This window comes from Cyprinodon tularosa, unplaced genomic scaffold, assembly GCF_016077235.1.
Source record: "Cyprinodon tularosa strain WSP-4 unplaced genomic scaffold, ASM1607723v1 ctg71, whole genome shotgun sequence".
NCBI classification, from domain to species: Eukaryota; Metazoa; Chordata; class Actinopteri; order Cyprinodontiformes; family Cyprinodontidae; genus Cyprinodon; species Cyprinodon tularosa.
In genome coordinates, this window is record NW_024039463.1 from 105,995 (window position 1) to 127,487 (window position 21,493).

The 21,493-nt window shown below is 37.4% G+C and overlaps 1 protein-coding gene across 3 annotated transcripts in view; it reads left to right on the forward strand.

The window, feature by feature from the left end:
• Positions 1 to 6,152: 6,152 nt before the first annotated feature.
• grm3 (glutamate receptor, metabotropic 3) overlaps positions 6,153 to 21,493 on the forward strand; it is a 68,514-nt gene continuing 53,173 nt past the window's right edge. For all 3 annotated transcript variants that reach the window (XM_038268904.1, XM_038268903.1, XM_038268905.1), the window contains exons 1-2: positions 6,153 to 6,317; positions 8,857 to 8,917. The gene's annotated coding sequence lies outside the window, so the exon portion shown is untranslated. The remainder of the gene's footprint in view (positions 6,318 to 8,856; positions 8,918 to 21,493) is intronic.

Here is a 21,493-nt window from a genome sequence, read left to right on the forward strand (position 1 = left end):
TTCTATAGGCTACACAATCATGGGGAAGACTGCTGACTTGACAGTTGTCCAAAAGACGACCATCGACACCTTGCACAAGGAGGGCAAGACACAAAAGGTCATCGCTAAAGAGGCTGGCTGTTCACAGAGCTCAGTGTCCAAGCACATTAATAGAGAGGCGAAGGGAAGGAAAAGATGTGGTCGAAAAAAGTGTACAAGCAAGAGAGATAACCGCACCCTGGAGAGGATTGTGAAACAAAACCCCTTCAAAAATGTGGGGGAGATTCACAAAGAGTGGACTGCAGCTGGAGTGAGTGCTTCAAGAACCACCACACACAGACGTATGAAAGACATGGGTTTCTGCTGTCGCATTCCTTGTGTCAAGCCACTCTTGAACCACAGACAGCGTCAGAAGCGTCTTGCCTGGGCTAAAGAGAAACAGGACTGGACTGCTGGTGAGTGGTCCAAAGTCATGTTCTCTGATGAAAGTAAATTTTGCATTTCCTTTGGAAATCAAGGTCCCAGAGTCTGGAGGAAAAGAAGAGAGGCACTTCATCCACGTTGCTTGAAGTCCAGTGTAAAGTTTCCACAGTCAGTGATGGTTTGGGGTGCCATGTCATCTGCTGGTGTTGGTCCATTGTGTTTTCTGAGGTCCAGGGTCAACGCAGCCACATACCAGGAAGTTTTAGAGCACTTCATGCTTCCTGCAGCTGACCAACTTTTTGGAGATGCAGATTTCATTTTCCAACAGGACTTGGCACCTGCACACAGTGCCAAAGCTACCAGTACCTGGTTCAAGGACCATGGTATCCCTGTTCTTAATTGGCCAGCAAACTCTCCTGACCTTAACCCCATAGAAAATCTATGGGGTATTGTGAAGAAGAAGATGCAATACACCAGACCCAACAATTCAGAAGAGCTAAAAGCCACTATTAGAGCAACCTGGGCTATCATAACACCTGAGCAGTGCCACAGACTGATCGACTCCATGCCACGCCGCATTGCTGCAGTAATACAGGCCAAAGGAGGCCCAACTAAATACTGAGTGCTGTACATGCTCATACTTTTCATGTTCATACTTTTCAGTTGGCCAACATTTCTATAAATCCTTTGTTTTTATTGGTCTTCAGTAATATTCTAATTTTCTGATATGATGAATTTGAGATTTTCATTTGTTGTCATTTGTAATCATCAAAATTAAACAAAATAAACATCTGAAATATATGAGTTTGTATGTAATGTATGAATATAATATACAAGTTTCACTTTTTAAATGGAATTACTGAAATCAATCTACTTTTTCATGATATTCTAATTTTATGACCAGCACCTGTATGCATGCCAAGCAGACAATGAGGCCTTTATTAGAGTGGCCAGCATCCCAGGGATGAGGTCCTAGAAAGCAATGATTGACAGTGGGAACAGTGGGAAGTGTGCATGTTTGATTTCCATATCTATTTTCTCATATGTGTACAAAAAAGTGTGTCACGAAGCTGTGAGGTGGAAGCTCTTACTCCTCTACTCCTTTAGGGAAGTAATAAATATCTTTCCAGTGGTTTTCCATATGGTCCTGCAAGAAATTTGTGAAAAACATTTGAGCCAAAACTTCCTGCCATAAGCTATCTGCATACATAGCAGAGAAAGCAACATGCCAGGTTCTTTTGATGCTATCAAAAAGAGATTCTGTGCAAGTACTCATGTGGTGTACATCTACGAATTTGACTAACCTTTGCAATACATAGGTCATGCTTCTAGTCTTAGTGTGTCAGTCTATGTCTAGAGTGTGTGTGTCTGTGTGATTGTGATTTGCAATGTTGTAGAGCAGAGAGAGAGTGGGAGAGAGGGCGCACTCTTCACGCAGTGATGCGTGAAGAGGATTTTCTGTTCAATAGGAGCTGAAAACTTGCATACTTGCATCCTAATGAATCTGTTTGCATGATCATAAAAACAAGTAGACATTCAAATTTAAATTTACAGACATTTAAATTTGCTTTTAATTTAGCACATACAAAGATCAATTGAGAGTCTTGTTTTGGTCCTGATGGTAGCCAAAAAGTGGATGTGGAGGAGTAGTGAGCCTCTGACCTGTGATGATGCCTTGGACAATTAATCAAATAATCCCCTGAGCCTTTCCACTTTATGAGATCTCATAACCACAGATATGGCTATTTGAAGAAAAATAAAAAATTCTATGTGGTTTCCAACATTAAGAAAGTGAAGCATGTTTAGATACACTGACATTAAATACTGCAAGGTTAAATCATTTCAAGTGGTCACCTAGTTAGGCTATTACTCGCAACATAAAAGCTGCAGAGGTTCATAGCTCAGATGGTCAAATCTGTTGTCAAAAAATAATTTGTCATAAAGTTAAAAAATCTGGCTCTTTAAGAGGGTGGCAGAAGGAAAGGTATTATTAAATGACACTGACAAGAAATCCTGTTTTTAGTTTAACACTCAACAGGTAGACTGCATGAAAGATGTGTAGAAGAACGTGATCTAGTTAGATGAAATAAATATAAACTCATTTTGCTATTTGCATTAAACTACAGCGGAAAATGAACATTGAAAATCGACCTGAATCATGCCAACAAAATATGGTAGTGGAAGCATCATTCATTAGAGACACTTTTCTTGAGTAGGAACAGTAATCAGGGAAGAAAAAAAAGGAAAGAACACATCCTAAGGGGGGAAGAAAACTACTTGTTAAAAGAGAAAACATGTAACTTATTTGTCTTTTAATTAGCAAAAATCAAGTGTTGCTTTTATAAATACATGTTCTTCCAAAGTCTAATAACATCCCAATTTAATATTTGTTCATGTGTTTCATCATTTAACTCATTAGCCAAGGGTAATGACGTTGATGTTTTCCCTTTTTTTCTTAGCTCATTGTGAGCTTGTAACCCATGACATGGCTCCATATTTGGGAGGCTGACATGCAATTATTGTGTACTCCAAGTACAGGTTCTGGTTCTGGTTAACAATCCGGTAACTATAACTGCAGCTAGAGGCTAACAGGCTTAATCGCAGACTCCAATGTAAACAGTAATGACTTCTGTCCGATCAGAACCTACTGAACAAGCTATATCCGTGAGAAGAGAGGGAGGTGTGGCCATTTTTAGTGGTAACCGCTGATGTAGCTAAGAACACAGTACGGTTACAAAAAGATTTTACTCAAAGTACAATGAGCTTCTACCTGTGTTGTGCGGCTGCACATCGCACCAAATGGAGGACATATTTGTAAATTATTGCCATCAATAACAACAACACTCTGTACCTCATGTCACTATGGGACACTTAAACTTGTGCAGGAGGTCGACATCCTCACATTTATGACACTCCAAGGCTTCAGTTGTAGGCATCACAATGAGACCACTAGATGGTGTGCAGTGTAAAAAATCTTACAATCTTCTCTAAGGAATCCAAAAGACATAAAGTGTATTTGGTCTAAAAGGTTTATATGAAAACTGTTTCATACTCAGACTGGCCCAGTGAAAGCTCTGACCTAAGTACAGTGGAGAATCTGTACCAAGATTTAAAAATGTAATTGGTCTGACCCTTATCCTAACCATTACCTACACATACCTAACCCTAAACCTGACTTAAACTCAATTCATGACTTTGTCCTAAATCTAACAAAGGGGACCAGTCATTGCTTCCCACAGGTACGTATAAGTCCCAAAAATGTGGGCAATTTAAGGGAAATTGTCCCCACAGGATAACATAAATACATAGCCAAACAATATAAAAACATAAAATAAGACATGTTGGGCTCTTTAACTGAAATATGTTCTCTTATTTATGTGCTTAACCCTTATATTATGTTAAGGGTCAATTTGACCCATTTCACTTTTTGTGTTGATCAAAGTACTAGTTATCTTTTTTTTTTCTTCATGAAATTTGGTGACTTTTCCTCATCTGGGCTCATGAACATGTATGTAAAATCTGGTCACTCTGATGTGTAGTGGAGTGTCTGTGCAGAGTATGTATACAAATATGATGTTGTGGGTCATTTTGACCCGGACACTTTAATGTTGGTAAGTAGCCATTCAGGTAAATAAAAATGCTTTTTTGATGTACTTCAATCTTTTCATTTGCCTCTGAGAGCCAGACCAAGGTGTGGTAAGGGAGGGAACTTTCTTACACTAGTTCTTGTCACTGCACTCACGTCTTCTATATGAAAAAACTCACCAAAAAATGAACTCCTGAAGGAAAACAGCTGAGTAGTCTTTATCACAAATTTTGAACTGGGATAGTGATGCAGAGGAAGTGGTTTCTGAGACAGAGGATCTTTCAGAATCAGAAGACAAAGTTATTGTTGATCCAGATGATCAATTTTCCTACGATGAGAAGGATTTAGAGGAAGAGTCTGCCATTGTCCCCCCAACAGATGAAAAGCCAGGAATGAGGCAATCATCTTCCAAAAGAGTGACATAGAAATCTAAAGATTGTAATATAAAATATTCAAAATCACCACACCAGAGTTGATGCAGGCTGTCATCAGCTAATTTGATAAAACTCCTTGTCCTACCATATTTTCAATCACATGAATTGAGGAGATTCAGTCAGCATTGCTCAGAATGCCCATATCATAATATGGGCAGCCTGAGGAGCAAAATCCAGCTATGCATGGAATATGCAAGTATATACTGGAAAACTACATGGAGGAAAAGCTTAGAAGAATCAGGGGGTGTGTGTTGCGCTGGAGATGAATGAAGGGCTGCAAGTCATAACATCACTTGTGGCGACCTCTTTATGTTCTACCTCATTGGAGAAGAACTTCAGAAAAGAAAGCTGACCATGTTGGGAACAGAAGGTTCTTATCATGAATATAATGCAAGCTGATATATCTCTGAGCACAAAAGAGGACTTGAAGGCAAAAATGATCCTGGATTATAACTCAACCAGAGGAGGAGTTGACAATCTGGACAAAGTCACAGCAACATACAGCTGCCAGGGCAAGACTGCCCGCTACCCAACCAACATAAAGTGGAGACAGGTGAAGAGGAAAAGATCCCAGCTCTGTCCCTCCAAAGAGGACAGTAAAACAACTTGTGTGAAATGTATGAATTCCATCTGCAGAAAGCACTTACATTCTTCCCATCATGTGGAGAACTTTGAAATTGTTAAATGTTCAAAATATTAGTACCTAATTAATTTTATAGGTAAAGTAAAAAAAAAAACTGTAAAGAGGTAACATTTTAAACCTAAATAAAGTGTGTGAATTAAAACTGTATTGTTTGTGACTTGACTAAATTTTTAAGTAATCTAAAATAAATAATTTATTGGTTTAACCTGTTTTCTTGACTATTTTGCATGCATTTACACAGTGCGGGTCAAAATGACCCACAACATAATGAACGTCATTTTTTTTCAACATAATATAAGGGTTATATGTTGTTCAATACACCCTTGACTATAAGAGAGGGAGCTAAACATGAAATGTACTTTTTATTTCATTGTTTTTTTATTAATACAAAAAAAACTTTTAAAAACAATACATTGCCCCTTTCTTTAAAACGTATTTTATTCGGCTTGGAAATCTATGGATGTGATTGTATGATTATTTTATTTTGATGTGTGGATATTCACCACCATTGAGGCACACAAAAACCTCTGCATTCTCGAAATGTGGCTGATCAAGTTGGAGCATGGACAGCATGCTTAGTGCGGTTCTCTCACTTATTTTCCTACTGACCTCAAAGAGTGTATAATGTGTTAAAACATTAATGGAGCTTGCTGCAAGCAAAAGGAAAAAAAAAATACGAATTTGAATTCCTGTTCTGCAAGATGTGCTTTGAGTCAGGTTGCAAGGACGCAGAGATGCAGTTGGTTTCTGCGCCTCACACACGCGTGTAAGATATTCACCTGCGGGAGCATCTGTCTCCATCCCCCGCTCCCCCTCTTTTCTTTCGCACTACATAACTCTTCGACCTTACTCACTAAGGTTTCAGTTGTTGTTCTGAGGAGTAAACATGTGCTATGGGAGGTGAATGGCTAAGTTATCTTTTTATCCAATAAAATGTCTCCTCATCCGATCGATTGTTGTTGCTAGGAGACTGAAGCATCCTTTGGCAAGGGTCTACATCTCTCCACGTCTGTTGTTTCCCTCCCATCTCTCTCACTTGCTCCCTATCTCTCTCTCTCTCGCCCTCTCACTCACTTTCTCTATGTCCCTTGTGCATGCGAACACGCGCACGTCCATGGAGCTGGCGCGCTTAGCAGTGGCGCCCATCCTATCCCTCAGTGCGACTCCTCCGAGGGATCAGGAGTAGACTAAGTCAAACTTCCAACGGCTTAAATTTTGTGCGCAACCTTTAAAAGGGATTCAAGTCTCTGAGGTAGGTCAAATTATTTTACACACTTCTCGCGAGCGGGTTGGGGAGCAATCTAAGATTACAGTTTTGGGGCGACAGAGTGCAGAGGAAAACATTGACAGTCCAAAAGCGTTCAAGTGCGCGTCAGTCAGCAGTTTGGTGGGGAGGAATTGCTTTGAACTTTGCGCAGGATCTGAACACCCAGTTGTACTGCATGCACGTACTTCTTATGCTTTCCCTTTAATCAGATAAAGATAGAGATCTGGGGGTGTGATAGAAGGGTGGGGAAAAAACCCTCGAAGCTTATCCGCAGGAGATGAACGATAAAGAAAAAAAAATGGTGCAGAACAAAGAATATCTGCAGTTGCGTATTTTAGTTCCACCTAGAAGTTTATTTGGGTTCAGAGAGACCTTTGAGGCAAGTCCCTCGGCTTTCGGCGTCCCATAGGGAAACAGGGGGGTGGGGGGGTACAGGTGGATCAGAGGAGTGGATCTGCTGTTTATAAGCAAGCAGTTAGTTCCACACCTTATGCTGGAGGACAGGAGCCTGGCCCCCAGCTGGAAAATTAAGCTGTTCAGATGGGATTTTACTGTCTTTTGACCCCAAAATTTAATGTCCTTCATGCACTAACAATTTCATAATTTTGATTTGCTAAATTATTAATTTTGTAACAAAACAAACACAAAAATAACTTAGAAGACACGTTTAGTGCAAAGTGGTTCTTCCTAATCTAATAGTGTAACTATAAATGAAAAATAAATTTTGTCTGCAATGAATGTTATGTACAATTAGACTAATGATTGCCCAAAGAATGCAACTGTTTTGATGATCCCATTTGTTTGCGTTGCATAATTATCTTGATATTACCTTGTTCCGCTCCTTAAGACGTTGTTTCATTTAATTTTGCAATAAGACTTGCGGTGATCAGGGGAATTGGCACACGCGTTACAGCAAAATTAAGCTTGTCTTTTTTCTCCTTCTCTACCATGCATGTCAATTCTAGAGCAAAGAGTGGAAAAAAACAAAACATTTATAGGTGGCATAGGACGTATACATTAGTGAAGATCATTAGTGTTTTGTTACATCATAAATTATCATTTTCTTTTTTTCTTTTTTTTTGTTAAGGGGGGATTAAGAAAGTGCATGTGTTACATGAACATTTATTTATCATGTTTTAATAAATTTAATCTTGACAAAAATATGAGAGTATTGTGTCTCTAGATTTTTTGTGTTTTTTTTTTTATATCTGTCGAAGTTTGCTTGAAGATGTTAAGTTATTGTGCTCTCCTTGTTGTGTAAGTTCTTAAATAATACATAAGTATTCTTTGTTTTTGTATCTGTATAGGCTATGTTTTAATGCCTTCACTGGATGGTCAAGCACAGTGCAGAGGGAATTTAGAACTTGGTGGAATTGTCAAAACCTGATATCTTGTGGGGCTCATTGATACATATTCTAGTGTGTATGTGTGTGAGGAGGGGGTGGAGTAGCTTGTGTCTATTTGACAGTATGTATCTGTCCATATGTCAATATGCTAAAACAAAAATCTGCTAAATTGATCTTGATTTGGGCTTCAGCATTTTCTACCTATGGGTAAATGGCTTTGTGATTGTTCATCTCTGCGCATCTGTGAACAAGTAAGCCTGAACGGCCTTGAATCATTAAATGGCATACAGTACAGTATGGCCCCCAGCCATGTTTTTGTTATACTGTCGCTTTTACATCAATAGCTACTTTCTCCAATATATGTTCAAACAATATTATTAGGAAAAGTTAGATGCCTTTACGTAAAAGCCGTTCTTCAACCATAACTGGAAATAAAGTATATTAGCAATGTCTCTTATCTATTAAGTAGAATTTAATTACCATCTAAGTAACATGTTAAAAACAACAGACTTCCATCTGAAGTCACTGTAAATAAGATCGGATGAGCATTGCTGTGAATTTATTAATTTTATTTTGTTAGTCACAAATTATTATTATTATTTTCATTTATTTATTATGGCAGCCCAAATTGATACATATATACTCTTACTTTAAAAACAGAAGAAGAAAAAAAATCAGCTGCCGGTAAATTAAACTGAAAATGACAAAAGTAATAGTAGATAAAAATTATAAAAATATGAATATGAATATGTACATATACAGTAATATGTATATATTCATAAATAAAACAAGTAAACAGCCTGATTGAGCTCCTGAACTAAAATTGTATTGAGCAATACTTTGAGGCAATCACTGAAATCAGGTGTTTTCTTTAATGTTCAGGAAATTTTAATTAAGAAAAGACAACACACCTGAAAGTACAAATATTCATTCTGCAGCTGTGCTATCACATGTATTGTTAGGAATAATCCAAGTTAAAAGTTTACTGCCAATGAGAAGAGCTGAAGCTCTACAGGTGTAACAGTTAAGGATTTTTATGCCTCTGTCCATGGTACTGAATTCATAAAAGTTGATTTGCTCAAATATACGCAAATCCATACACTGTCTATAAATGTTGGTTGACAATTATACTCTTTTAATGTATTTTTGTTTGTATTTCTTGTTTTATTCCTTCTAAGACTGAAGCATGAAATCTCACATCAGCTTAGCCAGAAGGAGTCAAAGACAGTAAAAAGACAGGTAGGTTATTATGCTTCCCTTTGTTTATACAAATGTGAACCTACAATAAATTACCAAGGATTTTATGTTTTCTTAAGAACTCCAAATATATTTGTTAAAGCCCTTAAAGTTAACATTTGAGGTGTAGATTTTAATACAAATGTGTCTTTTGTAGTTCTGTTACTGACATCACTGTGGCTCTTGGTTTTCCAAGTTTTATTAAAACTGTTGCTGCACTCTACATGTTCCTTACACTGTTCTTCTCCAATGAGGAAACAAGAAGGTGTCTGGAAACGACTGCTGTTTCACGCAGCCAGCCTCTCATCATCCACTACAGTCACAACATACACTGAGCTGCACAAGCAAACCCACACAAAACATTCACACATTCTTGCCTGCACACACACACAAACACAGGATACACATCACAATGTCTGTTTGCTGACACCCTCCCGTTCCCTATGAGTAGAGACACTCACACATGCATACGTCCGCTCAGGGGATGAGGCAGGGAAAGGGCAGTGAGATGTACAGCTGTGATGGTGTGCATCTACGACAGATCAGCCTCTTTAATAAATGATGATCTTAAGGAGAAAAAAAAGTGTGAGTGTGTGTAAGAGCTTGTGTGATGGTGAGATGGATTGTGAAAGGTACTTTTGGGGTCATTGTATGTTCTTTATCAACATTCTAATTTCCACTTAATAATGTTAATAATTGTGAGGCAAGGATCCTACACTTGGCCACAGTTTGGAATTTTAAGATATAACCAGTACCTATAATTTACCTTTATGGATTGTATTTGTTTTGCCGTTTCATGATAGTTTGTAGCTGCTAAGAGTTTATATTAACTTAAAATGCAGTGACGCATTCCATCTTTCATTGATTCACTCATTGACTAAGTTGGTTTATCTATGTCATAGCTGATGTAATGAACTTTAACACGTTGTTACAGCCCCCCCCCCCCCCCCCCCCCCCTGTTTTTTTTATTTTGTTGGAAAGGGAAACAAACTACTAAGGCATACAACACAAGATGAATGTAGTTTGATTTTATTTATTCATATGGCACTAATTCACAACACATCTTCTCAAATCACTTTAAGGAGACAACTCAACAAATCAAAAATCAAACCGACTGATTGCTTAAACATTCTCTAAGAAAACAAAACTGATTGAATCAAGTAAATGAATTTATTTATATCCAATGTTTATAATCAACAAGGAATGGTAGACTTCATTTTCAGTTGTTCTGAATCTTATTTCACCCATTCAACTTTTCCACCATACAGCTTTTCCCTCCACAAACAGCCTCTCGGTAGATCAGACAGCAATTGCCCTTTTGGTCTCCCTCCCCTGTTACAGCTGCTAGTGACCTGAATATTCACTACTAATGAACAAGTGGACCACATCTCCATCAGACCACTCAGCTTTTTCTTGCTCACTGCTGTGTGAGCATCTGCTGCCGACTCAAGAACAGCAAGTGTGCTGAGAATGTCCCTGGGAACTAATCAATGGGGTTTACGGCATTTAGTAAAATGTTTAACACTAACTCTAACTTTTATAGGGGATGTAAATATAGTTTTATAAGCAATATGAAATTATGCTTGTAACATTTATGACCCCTTTATATTTTATAAATAGAAAACAATTATAGTGCAATTTTACACACAAGTATGCTTTTGCAGTGCTCAAACCTTCAAATTAGGTATTCAGCATAAACTATGATTAATAATTAATTTCATTTATTGAAAGAAAAGTTACACCCTTTCTGTCCCTATGTGAAAAAGTATTTCTACCAAGATTGCACAATATTGCAAATATATTGTCATCACATTATTAGTATGAGAAATATTCATATAACAACTGTTTGGAGTGTTGACTAATTTATTCAAAGCATTGTGAACATGCTTTTAAATGCTAATGTCATATTTAGCAATTCAAACATTGTCTCACAGAGACAGATGCTCACACAGACAAACTTAAATTGTCCAAAATGCTAAAGTTGTGTTGGAAACGCTATTGACAAAGAAAGGATAGAAGAAAATAGAAATGTGTCACACCTGATATCATTAATGCATATTTTCTAATATCGTTCAGCTCTAATTTCTAATCTTATTAAATCATTAGTTAACTGTGAAAAACCAATATTTCTTTGAAACTTCAGCTCAGTTTCACTTGCCTCACACAGTTTAAAATACTTCCAAACTCGAATATCAAGAAAAGACTTGAACAGAACCAGTACTCCAGTATGAAGTACACTAAAACCTAAGACGTCATGGCCCAGTCTACAGAAATGAACCGATTAGAAATAAAGTCACTGAAAAGGTTTTTTGAAAGCGAAAGCTAACACTTGAATATCAGTGAACCACTTAGAGAGCCACTATTCACAAAGGCAGAGAACATGAAACATTGGAGAAACTTCCCTGGAGTTGCAAAAGACTCCAAAAGTGCAAATTTGACTCAGAAGGTGAAAAAATTAACCAAAACAAAATCTAAAGCCTTCTTTGCTTCTTGTTCATTGTGTTGGATTTCTTGATAGAACTCACAAAACACGACTGTACCTAAAAAAAAACTTTAGTAGGAGAAGATTTTACTAGAAAGAATAGAATAACTAACTCTGATAGTTTGTGAGCAGGAGTTTCCAATGCTATTTTTTGTCTGCTTTTTAACCAATAAAAAAGTCTGTATTTAATTTTATGAAGTGGATATTTTTTTATCAAATAATATTCTAAGCTGTAAGAGAAGCCATATGGATGTTTTCCTGTCTCAGGATTTTATCTAAAGTAAATAAAAATTCATTGTTACCGGCTGTTGCACTCTTTCAGCTTGAAGGTGATTGGTCACAATGTTACTATCAAGAGTCAATATGATGTTGTTTTGGTTTCTTGATATATTCCCTGCCCTATGCTCTGTTCTCTGTAGGTGGTGTTCCTAACACCACCTTATTTTTTTTTCATTTACAACCCCTACCAAAAAAAGGTTAATTCAGTCATTTAAAGCTTTTTCATAGAAAATAAATACTAAAATTTGGAGAATTCAGAGGGTCCAGCGCTTTGTTAGATATGCATTTGTATTTCATTACAAATAATTGAAATAAGTTGTAAAATACTGTGTTGATCAATAAAAAAATGGCATTAAGGGGGTGTGTTGCAGGTGATCCACAAAATTTCATGTAAAAGGATTAAAAATGCAAACTGGTTTGGTCTGCATCATTTTAATAAGGAAATTACATGTGCTGGTAGTTCAAGAGTGGCTGTAGAAGAAAGATAACATTTTTAAGCCATTAAGTTGGGCATACTAATGATCATAAATGTAGCAAAAAAATAACATAGATATATTGTATTTATATTGCTTTGAAACAAAATGTCACTAAATTAATATTAATAACTCTTTTAGAGAAATTAAATGGTTTGTATTCAAACTCCAAACTAAAGGCCATTGTCTTACAAATTAATAACAATATGAAAAAGATAAATAGAAGAATAATTCAGAGAGCAAATCTGAAAACACATTATTCAAATTCAAAGAATTTGTGAGCAATGACAGCAGTAATTGGTTTTTACACATCACTACCTAAACTGAATCACCCCAAAACAGCTACCATAATTTCTGTCTAAGACGCTTTTGTGTCCACACAAGCTGATTTTATATATATATATATATATATATATATATATGTGTGTGTGTGTGTGTGTGTGTGTGTGTGCGTATGTATTTTTGAATGACTGTCTCAGTTGTTTCACCGTTCTCTGTTTTACGTTCCTTTACAAGTGTTCGTCCCAGTATATCAGCTTAGAGATGACAGACCAGCATGTGTGTGAACATGAAATACATAGCATGCATTGAGACCTGTATAATAGCAAGGCTGAGTGATGTGTCTTGATAACTCCCAGGGTCATTACACGATAGTTAAGTTGATGATTTCCATCCACAGAGGGGTAATTCTCCATCTGACAGGCTTGCCGTCTTTTATGATGATGAAATGTGGACCTGATAAACGCCTCCACACATTTCACCACTACTGGTCTGTTTTTAGGCTCAACAGATATTTCTATCCAAGTCGTGTCAAATGGGTTGTGGATCATCAAAAACCTAGGGAATACACAGTGTGAGGAAAATGCAGACAGAAATTGTTCCTATTTAGAGATTGTGGCAAACTGTCATCAACACTGCTCCTCATGCCACTGTGGTTACACTGTAGTTCTTCCTATGGGGGGTAAGGGTGCAAATTGATCCATTTAAGATTAAGAAGTTTCCAAAGGTTTTTTGTTTTTTTTTAACAACAGACAAATGAAAATGCACTCTATTTGCATGAAAAGATGTTATGATTAGCATGTTGCCATTGAATTTTGGTTCAGTATTGCTGTACTCTAAGAACAACTACTTGGGAGTGAAGCCCATGGTTTGTTTCCTTATATCATCTCTTCTAATTTCAGATCACTTGCATTATCAGTCGTTATACTGTCTGTTCCCAAATGTTTTGTTTACACTTAGCTGCTTGCTTTTTGTGTTTTGCTGACCAGCTAAGTGCTCAACTTGAGTATTTCACAAGTAGATGTTACACTGTTCCAATTTTCCACATAAAATGTTTTTGCAAAGCAGATGTCCCACTATTGAGGCCCATTTAGATAAATTTCTAATATTCTAGAACTGTGCATTAAAAAAAAACTGATATTACATTTATGTATGCTTGTTACTAAGTATAAACAGGACAAGTAAATTGTTTTAAAATAACTGCAATTTTGTGTCAAATTATTGTTCTATTTTATATACTATGAAAACTATCTGAGCCATCCACACAGCCATAACAACAGCATTTAAGATCAGGGGCCTTCAACCTGTTGGATTCAGGGAGCCCCTTTTGCCTGTGCTGCTACCAAATAAATAGATTTATACATAAGTATTGAAAGGCTAGGAAATGAAACTAAAATCTAGAAGAATGATAATTTGACCACACCAGATTTTGTAAAATGAGGCAAGCTGAGTGATCCATCACAAACATAAAGGATACAGAATAATAGCTAAGTCACAAAAAAAGCATTAAGCTACAGAAGCGTTTCGCATTCACCAAAGGAAAAAAACAATCTGACAGCTTATTGCATAATTACAAGCTCAGTATTTTGTAATTATGAGATACGATCTCATAATTACTAGATATGATATCATAATTATGAGATAATATGTCATATTTAGGAGATCAGGAAGGACAGTCATTGTATTGCTGAGCTACGCTACATAAAACGTGAACAATGAGTGGGTTATCGGATTTAGAATGCTTTTACTTCCTTTTAGGTATGCAACACTGGGAAATACTGAGTTTCCTCAATGTGGATGTAATTAGTTTTAGTTTGTCAGCATTGCGCAATAAGTCCTTAGAATTGTTTAGGCGAAAAAGCCCACTCTGCCTTGCTGGAAATCGCACTGTTCCTGCAGGAGCAATTAAACCAGCACAGGGTGCTTTATGGTTATAAAAGAATGCATCTGAAAAGGATTCCAGCTGGTTTGGTGGCGTCCCAATGATATGTCCTGCGACACCTTCTCAAAATCCTCAAACAGTGAAACTGAGGCTTCAGAATCATTTAGAACGAACAGGTCCCAACTTCATGCGGCATGTCGATGCATATGAAAAACTAAAACCATACGGACTCTGTATTAATGGAGCTGTTGACGTTTTCTGCATATGGACATATGGCTGCATGCTTACTCCACAAGTAGTAATTCCAGTGTTATAGCTGGGTACTTTACTGATGAAGTGAAAAACGGAAGCGGAACTCCAACGCATATCAGGTCAGACCTGGGTAGAGAGAACTGTTCATTCGAACAGATGCAGATATTTTCAAGAAGAAATCCTAAAGACCAGTTTTCTGAGAGATTCTTCATTACTGGCTCAAGTAATCATGACCAAATATATAGAAAAGATCTCGTAATTATGAGATATTTTCTCATAATTACGGGATAAGATCTCGTAATTACCAGATACTGATTTCGTAACTATGAGATAAACTGTCTAATTTCTTTTTTCCTTTGGTGAACGCAATACGTTTCCGTACTTAGCACATAGTTAATGCTAAAAAATATTTAATCACTTTTAAAAGATTTACAACTGATGCCCTGCTTTTTTATATTAAATGCAGATATTCCATGAAAACATAAAACCAACCATCGCAACAGAAGTTATAATTATTATTTGTGAATAATTCAAACCCAGTTAATCCACAAATAGAGTATGTTTTGGTGGGATAATTTAATTTGACCAAAACCAATTTTCCACCAATTTTCTTCTTAAAAATGAGTAAACAAGATAAAACATAAAAACTTTTGAAACTTCTTTGAAAGAGACAGAAGATCTACAAAATATTGTTCCCTTAAAGAACCATAAATCCCATCTCAAGTGGAAAGCAAACTTCTGCAGAGCACTGATTTTTAACGAAGCATTATAACTTTTTATTGTAGTGTGTTAGGACATACTAGTTCTGCATTTTAACAGATACCGTCTTTTTGAGGAGATAAGCCTTGACCCAGGTCCTGCTTCTTTGCCGCATTGAGTCATGAACTGATTTTGTTGTTGGGAAATAAATTAGTAGCAGTTTGATGTTGAAGGCAGAACATGTACATAACTGAAAACAGCTCTTTAAAAATCTGTGATAAAGGAAATCACAATTTAATATTTTTAAGAAGTGCAATTTCAAATTTAATTAATCAATCTTTTTGGGTTACAAACCAACTTTCATTTGTCCTTTTTGGTGAAAAATCCTAAAAAATAGTTAACTTCACTTTTATTTCTCAAAAGTCCTTCCAGTGGAGAACACTTCAGGGGCAAAAAACTATTCATGATAGCCCACTTTAGCCTATGTGACCACCACTTGTGGGTTTGATTATAACTCTATTTTTTAATTCCTTCTTTATCTGTCTGTCTGTCCCCTCACAGGGATTGTACTCTATAGTGTGAAAATTACGGCCATGTGAAGAAAAAACAGAATTTGTTTATAAATTTCAGTGGTGTGCAAAATGAAAGAGTCAATCTTTATGTTTTTAACATGGCATGACTTTTAACCTTTGGACATAATTCTGCACACGGAGCAGACTGATTAATCAATACAGGAAGGCTGACCTCAGAGTGATTATTGACTTTGATTAGAAAAATGAAAAGGGCTCAATCCGAAGTAAGCCAAGTGCAAAACCCCCACCACACTTACACACGTACATGTTTTTACTGCTATATGTAGTGAGGATCATGTGCTGACTCCATGTGTTGACTTCCATTCATTTTCAGTTATTTTTAACTCTTGCTATGCCCTTACCCTAAAACTAAGACTAAACCTAACCATTACCAATGCATAGCACACCCTGACCCTAACACATTTGACACCTTAGCCCGAAACTTAACCAATAGCAAAAGACCTTGTGATGACCAGCAAAATGTCCTCACTTTACAATAACTAGTGATTACTGTAGAAAAATTGTCCTCAATTTATACAAGTGCAAACACACATACCTAAACACACAAATCATCTTGTAAAAGCAAATAGCTTTTTTTTTCTTACTTGTGTGTGTTGACAAAAACAAAAAAATGGTGCGCATGATTTTTTAATAACTGTTGATACCTGTTTAGTTTTGTAGTTTGTTTTATGTTTATATAATTTTGATAGATTTTCGACACGATGTTATTGTTGTGATAGTTATCACAATGATAACAAAACATAACTTTCTGAATGTTACAGGCACTGCCATGTTGGGTTGCTGGTTTACCTCTATAGAGCAGTAGTACCATAGGTCTCAATTAGGAGGCGAGGAACTATGCTAGTGTGGCAGTGGTGTCAAAAGTACACACATTTGTTAGTGTATCAATTTGACCTGTTTACTCAAGTAAAAGTGAAAAAGTATGTGCTACGAAAACTACTTAAAGTGTAAAAGTATAAAGTAACCTTTAAAAAAAAAGCCAGATGCCACTATATGAATTGAAAGCACAATTTTTCGACTATTTCGAAAAATTATTTGAGATAGGGTCAAGGATGAGGGAGGTCTTGTCCATCTCCCGATACGCTCTCGCCTGTGTCCGACCTTTCAGACATTCCAACATCTTTTTCTGAATCCGACATTGTGGCATGGTATAGACAATTCACGTTTGAAGTTTGGAGAACACCTGCTTGCTTCTGATGATTTCCTTTGGCATCAGCACAAATTTGATGAATAGCTAACCAATGAGTGTTTGCATTATATGAGTCATTCAATTACACTAGTTTTCACTAGATTTGGATAGCGCCAATGAGCTGCATTGGATGGCGCACATGACGTGAAATAGATATTTATAAACAATAAACCGAAGCCATGAGTAACGAGTAACGTTTGTTTTATAAATGTAACGAATAGAAAGTACAGCTACTTGTGTAAAAATGTAATGAGTAGAAGTCAGAAGTAGGAAGTAGGAAGAAAAATAAGTAATGGAGTAAAGTATAAAAAGTGTACTTAAGTACAGTAAGTATTTGTACATCGTTACTTGACACCTCTGTATTGTGGTGTGTAAATGGTCGTAAGGAGCCAAGCTTGGCATGGTTAACTGATCCAAGCTCGGTCCGAACTCAGCACGGATCTGTTTCCAGAGGGTAGTGTAAATGAGGTCATTTTCACTTCTCAGGAAAAAAGTATGTCAGTCTTTAGGAAAAATTTTATCAGTTCTCAGATATTAGGAAAAATATTGTCAGTTCAAAGGTATTCAGAAAATGTCAGTTCTCACAAAAAAAGTTGCAAGTCCTCAGGAAAAATATTCTCAGGTTTCAGGTATTAGGAAAAACATAGTCAGTTCTAAGGTATTCAGAAAAAATGTGTCAGTCCTCAGGAAAAACGTCAGTTATCAGATATTAAGAAAAACATAGTCAGTTCTAAGGTATTAAGACAAACGCTTTCAGTTCTCAAGTAAAAGTTGTCAGTCTTTAGGAAAAACGTTGTCAGTTCTCAGATATTAGGAAAAACAGACATTTCTAGGCTATTCAGTACAAAGTTGTCAGTCCTCAGGAAAAACTTTAGTTTTCAGGTATTAGGAAAAAATAGACAGTTCTAAGGTATTAAGAAAAAAGTTTTTAATTCTCAAGAAAAGTTGTTAGTCCTTAGGAAAAACGTTGTCAATTCTCAGATAATAGGTAGAACGTTGTCAGTTCTAAGGAAAAAGGATGTCAGCTATTTTTTAAATTAAGTGAAAATGTTACCAACTGGGCAGATGTATGGGGTAAACAAAGTGAGATTCTCATCTAGAAACAAGTTTAATATTTTGGGTCTTATAAAGCTAACTATATAAATTTTGTTATTTACAATTTTTGCCATTGTCCTTCATTTCAGAATGAGCTGACCAATCCGGGTTGATCCGCAATGACTCATAGAAAAGGAAGGATTACGTAGGATACTAGTAGTGCTAGAACAAATGTGCCAGCAGGCTGCATCGTGGGACTAGGGGTATCCTACATGACCCTCCATTTACCACCTGCCATAGAGGTTTTTTACCAGCCAAAATGTTGTCACCCCTAATATAAAGGTGAACGACTCAGAAAACGATTTAAAATGGTTCTTTAACTTGTAAAGAATACACTTTTCTTATCGCCATTATACTGTCACAAGTACAGAGCAACGAAATTCACTTTCTGCATTTAAATCATCTCCTTGGGGAGCAGTGGGCTGCCAATGAGTGGTGCCCAGGGAGCAGTGTGGGGTTAGGGTCTTTGCTCAGGGACCCATTGTCTGTTGGAGTGGGGCTCGAACTCAGAACCTCTGGATTTTAAGCACAATGCCCTCACCAATAGGCCGCCGCTCCCTAGCCATACAAATTTAAATGGTTTTGTGTTATGGACTAACTAAACCTCATTTATGATGAGTGTTTGGAATGGAAGATGACAGAAACACAAACAGCCAATTCAACTCACATATGGTCTCATTTACTTAGTTAACATCCAGCTGTAAATCCAATTTACTGTATAACTGATTCTTTGTCACTGTTGGCATCCAGGTTCAATGTTTTGTTTTTTAAATATTTTTTTTTTTTTAATCACAATAATTTAGAAAATATTTTTTGGCATTTGTAAAAAATATTTTCAAGGCAAGCCTAATATTTTGACTGAATAATGCTTATATAAATAACAGCAATAACAACCATAACAAAGTTGACAGAATCCAAACCATATTTCCAATGGCATATCTAGGAAGTTGTAAGTGAGGGGGGACACATTTTTCAGAGTGATTTATTATGGTCTTGTATTCATGTTCACCTTTCCTGTGAAATATCTGTGAAAACCTTTTCCTAAAACCTCTGATGGGGTTTATTTAAACAATAAACTAACTAGCTAATGTAACAGAGGTAGCAACCTTATACATTTTTGTGAACTTGCTTAACATATTGATACATTGGCATGTTTGGCTTGGCTTTACCTTGGAATCCTGTCTATAATAACTTGAACAGGACTGGCTAGACAGAGAAGCCCTGTCTGATTTTCAGCCATTCCCTCCTTTAAATTTACTTTGTGAATAATTGTCAGCGTAAGAAGCAGGGAAAGTTGTTTCTGAGGGTTAAGTTTGTTTTTTTTTTACAATTAAAACTTAAAAAAACAGAAACTAAAAAAAAAAAAAGAATAAAAAACATGTATTTAAGATTTCTGTCTATCTTTTTGGAAAAACAAAACTTTGGGTACTCCCTTCTCTATCTCTTTTTCTTTTAACATACACTATATTGCCAAAAGTATTTGCTCACCCATCCAAATTATTGGAATCAGGTGTTCCAATCACTTCCATGGCCACAGGTGTATAAATTCAAGCACCTAGGCATGCAGACTGTTTTTACAAACATTTGTGAAAGAATGGGTCGCTCTCAGGAGCTCAGTGAATTCCAGCGTGGAACTGTGATAGGATGCCACCTGTGCAACAAATCCAGTCGTGAAATTTCCTCGCTCCTAAATATTCCACAGTCAACTGTCAGCTGTATTATAAGAAAATGGAAGTGTTTGGGAACGACAGCAACTCAGCCACGAAGTGGTAGGCCACGTAAACTGACGGAGCGGGGTCAGCGGATGCTGACGCGCATAGTGCGAAGAGGTCGCCAACTTTCTGCAGAGTCAATCACTACAGACCTCCAAACTTCATGTGGCCTTCAGATTAGCTCAAGAACAGTGCGCAGAGAGCTTCATGGAATGGGTTTCCATGGTCGAGCAGCTGCATCCAAGCCATACATCACCAAGTGCAATGCAAAGCGTCGGATGCGGTGGTGTAAAGCACGCCGCCACTGGACTCTAGAGCAGTGGAGACGCGTTCTCTGGAGTGACGAATCGCGCTTCTCCATCTGGCAATCTGATGGACGGGTCTGGGTTTGGCGGTTGCCAGGAGAACGGTACTTGTCTGACTGCATTGTGCCAAGTGTAAAGTTTGGTGGAGGGGGGATTATGGTGTGAGGTTGTTTTTCAGGAGCTGGGCTTGGCCCCTTAGTTCCAGTGAAAGGAACTCTGAATGCTTCAGCATACCAAGACATTTTGGACAATTCCATGCTCCCAACTTTGTGGGAACAGTTTGGAGCTGGCCCCTTCCTCTTCCAACATGACTGTGCACCAGTGCACAAAGCAAGGTCCATAAAGACATGGATGACAGAGTCTGGTGTGGATGAACTTGACTGGCCTGCACAGAGTCCTGACCTCAACCCGATAGAACACCTTTGGGATGAATTAGAGCGGAGACTGAGAGCCAGGCCTTCTCGTCCAACATCAGTGTGCGACCTCACAAATGCGCTTCTGGAAGAATGGTCAAAAATTCCCATAAACACACTCCTAAACCTTGTGGACAGCCTTCCCAGAAGAGTTGAAGCTGTTCTAGCTGCAAAGGGTGGACCGACGTCATATTGAACCCTATGGATTAGGAACGGGATGTCACTTAAGCTCATATGTGAGTCAAGGCAGGTGAGCAAATACTTTTGGCAATATAGTGTACATTCTGCACGTCACATATCCTAAACCTGTTACTGTGAGTCATGTTACCATTGCAACTATGAGTTTTGGTAGATGCACAGTAGGTCAATAAACAGACACGCTCATGTGCAGGCAGACCCCCACAAACACAGAGTGGGAAAAGACCACAAAAGCATGAATTTAGGGGCTATCTCTCCTCTCACTACCCTGGTCCATCGACCTTTATAGCTGCTCTCAGCTGGATACATGTCATCCACAACAGTCATGCCTGTTAGGGGAGAGTGAGGGCTGTGGAAGCTGCAAGGGAGGTGGAAATAAATAGAATGAGGAAAAAAGAGAGGAATGAAGAAAGAGCAGGATAGAGTGCAAAGAATGTGCCTTTGTGGAAACAAATGTAAGAACCCAAAGAATGCCATGGTCTGCATGAAGGATGACTTACTGGAAGTACATTTATTTAATTTTTTTCCTGGCCAATGTTGCTCTGGATAATAGTAAATGGCCTGTACTTCTATATTGCTTTTTTTTTTTACTCAGGAGACTTGACCAAAGTGCTTTACACTCAATTCATCCATTCACCCATTGACGCACTCATACACTGATGATGGCAAACTACATTCTAGCCACAGCTGCACTGGGGCTCACTGACAGAAGCGAGGCTGCCGTACAC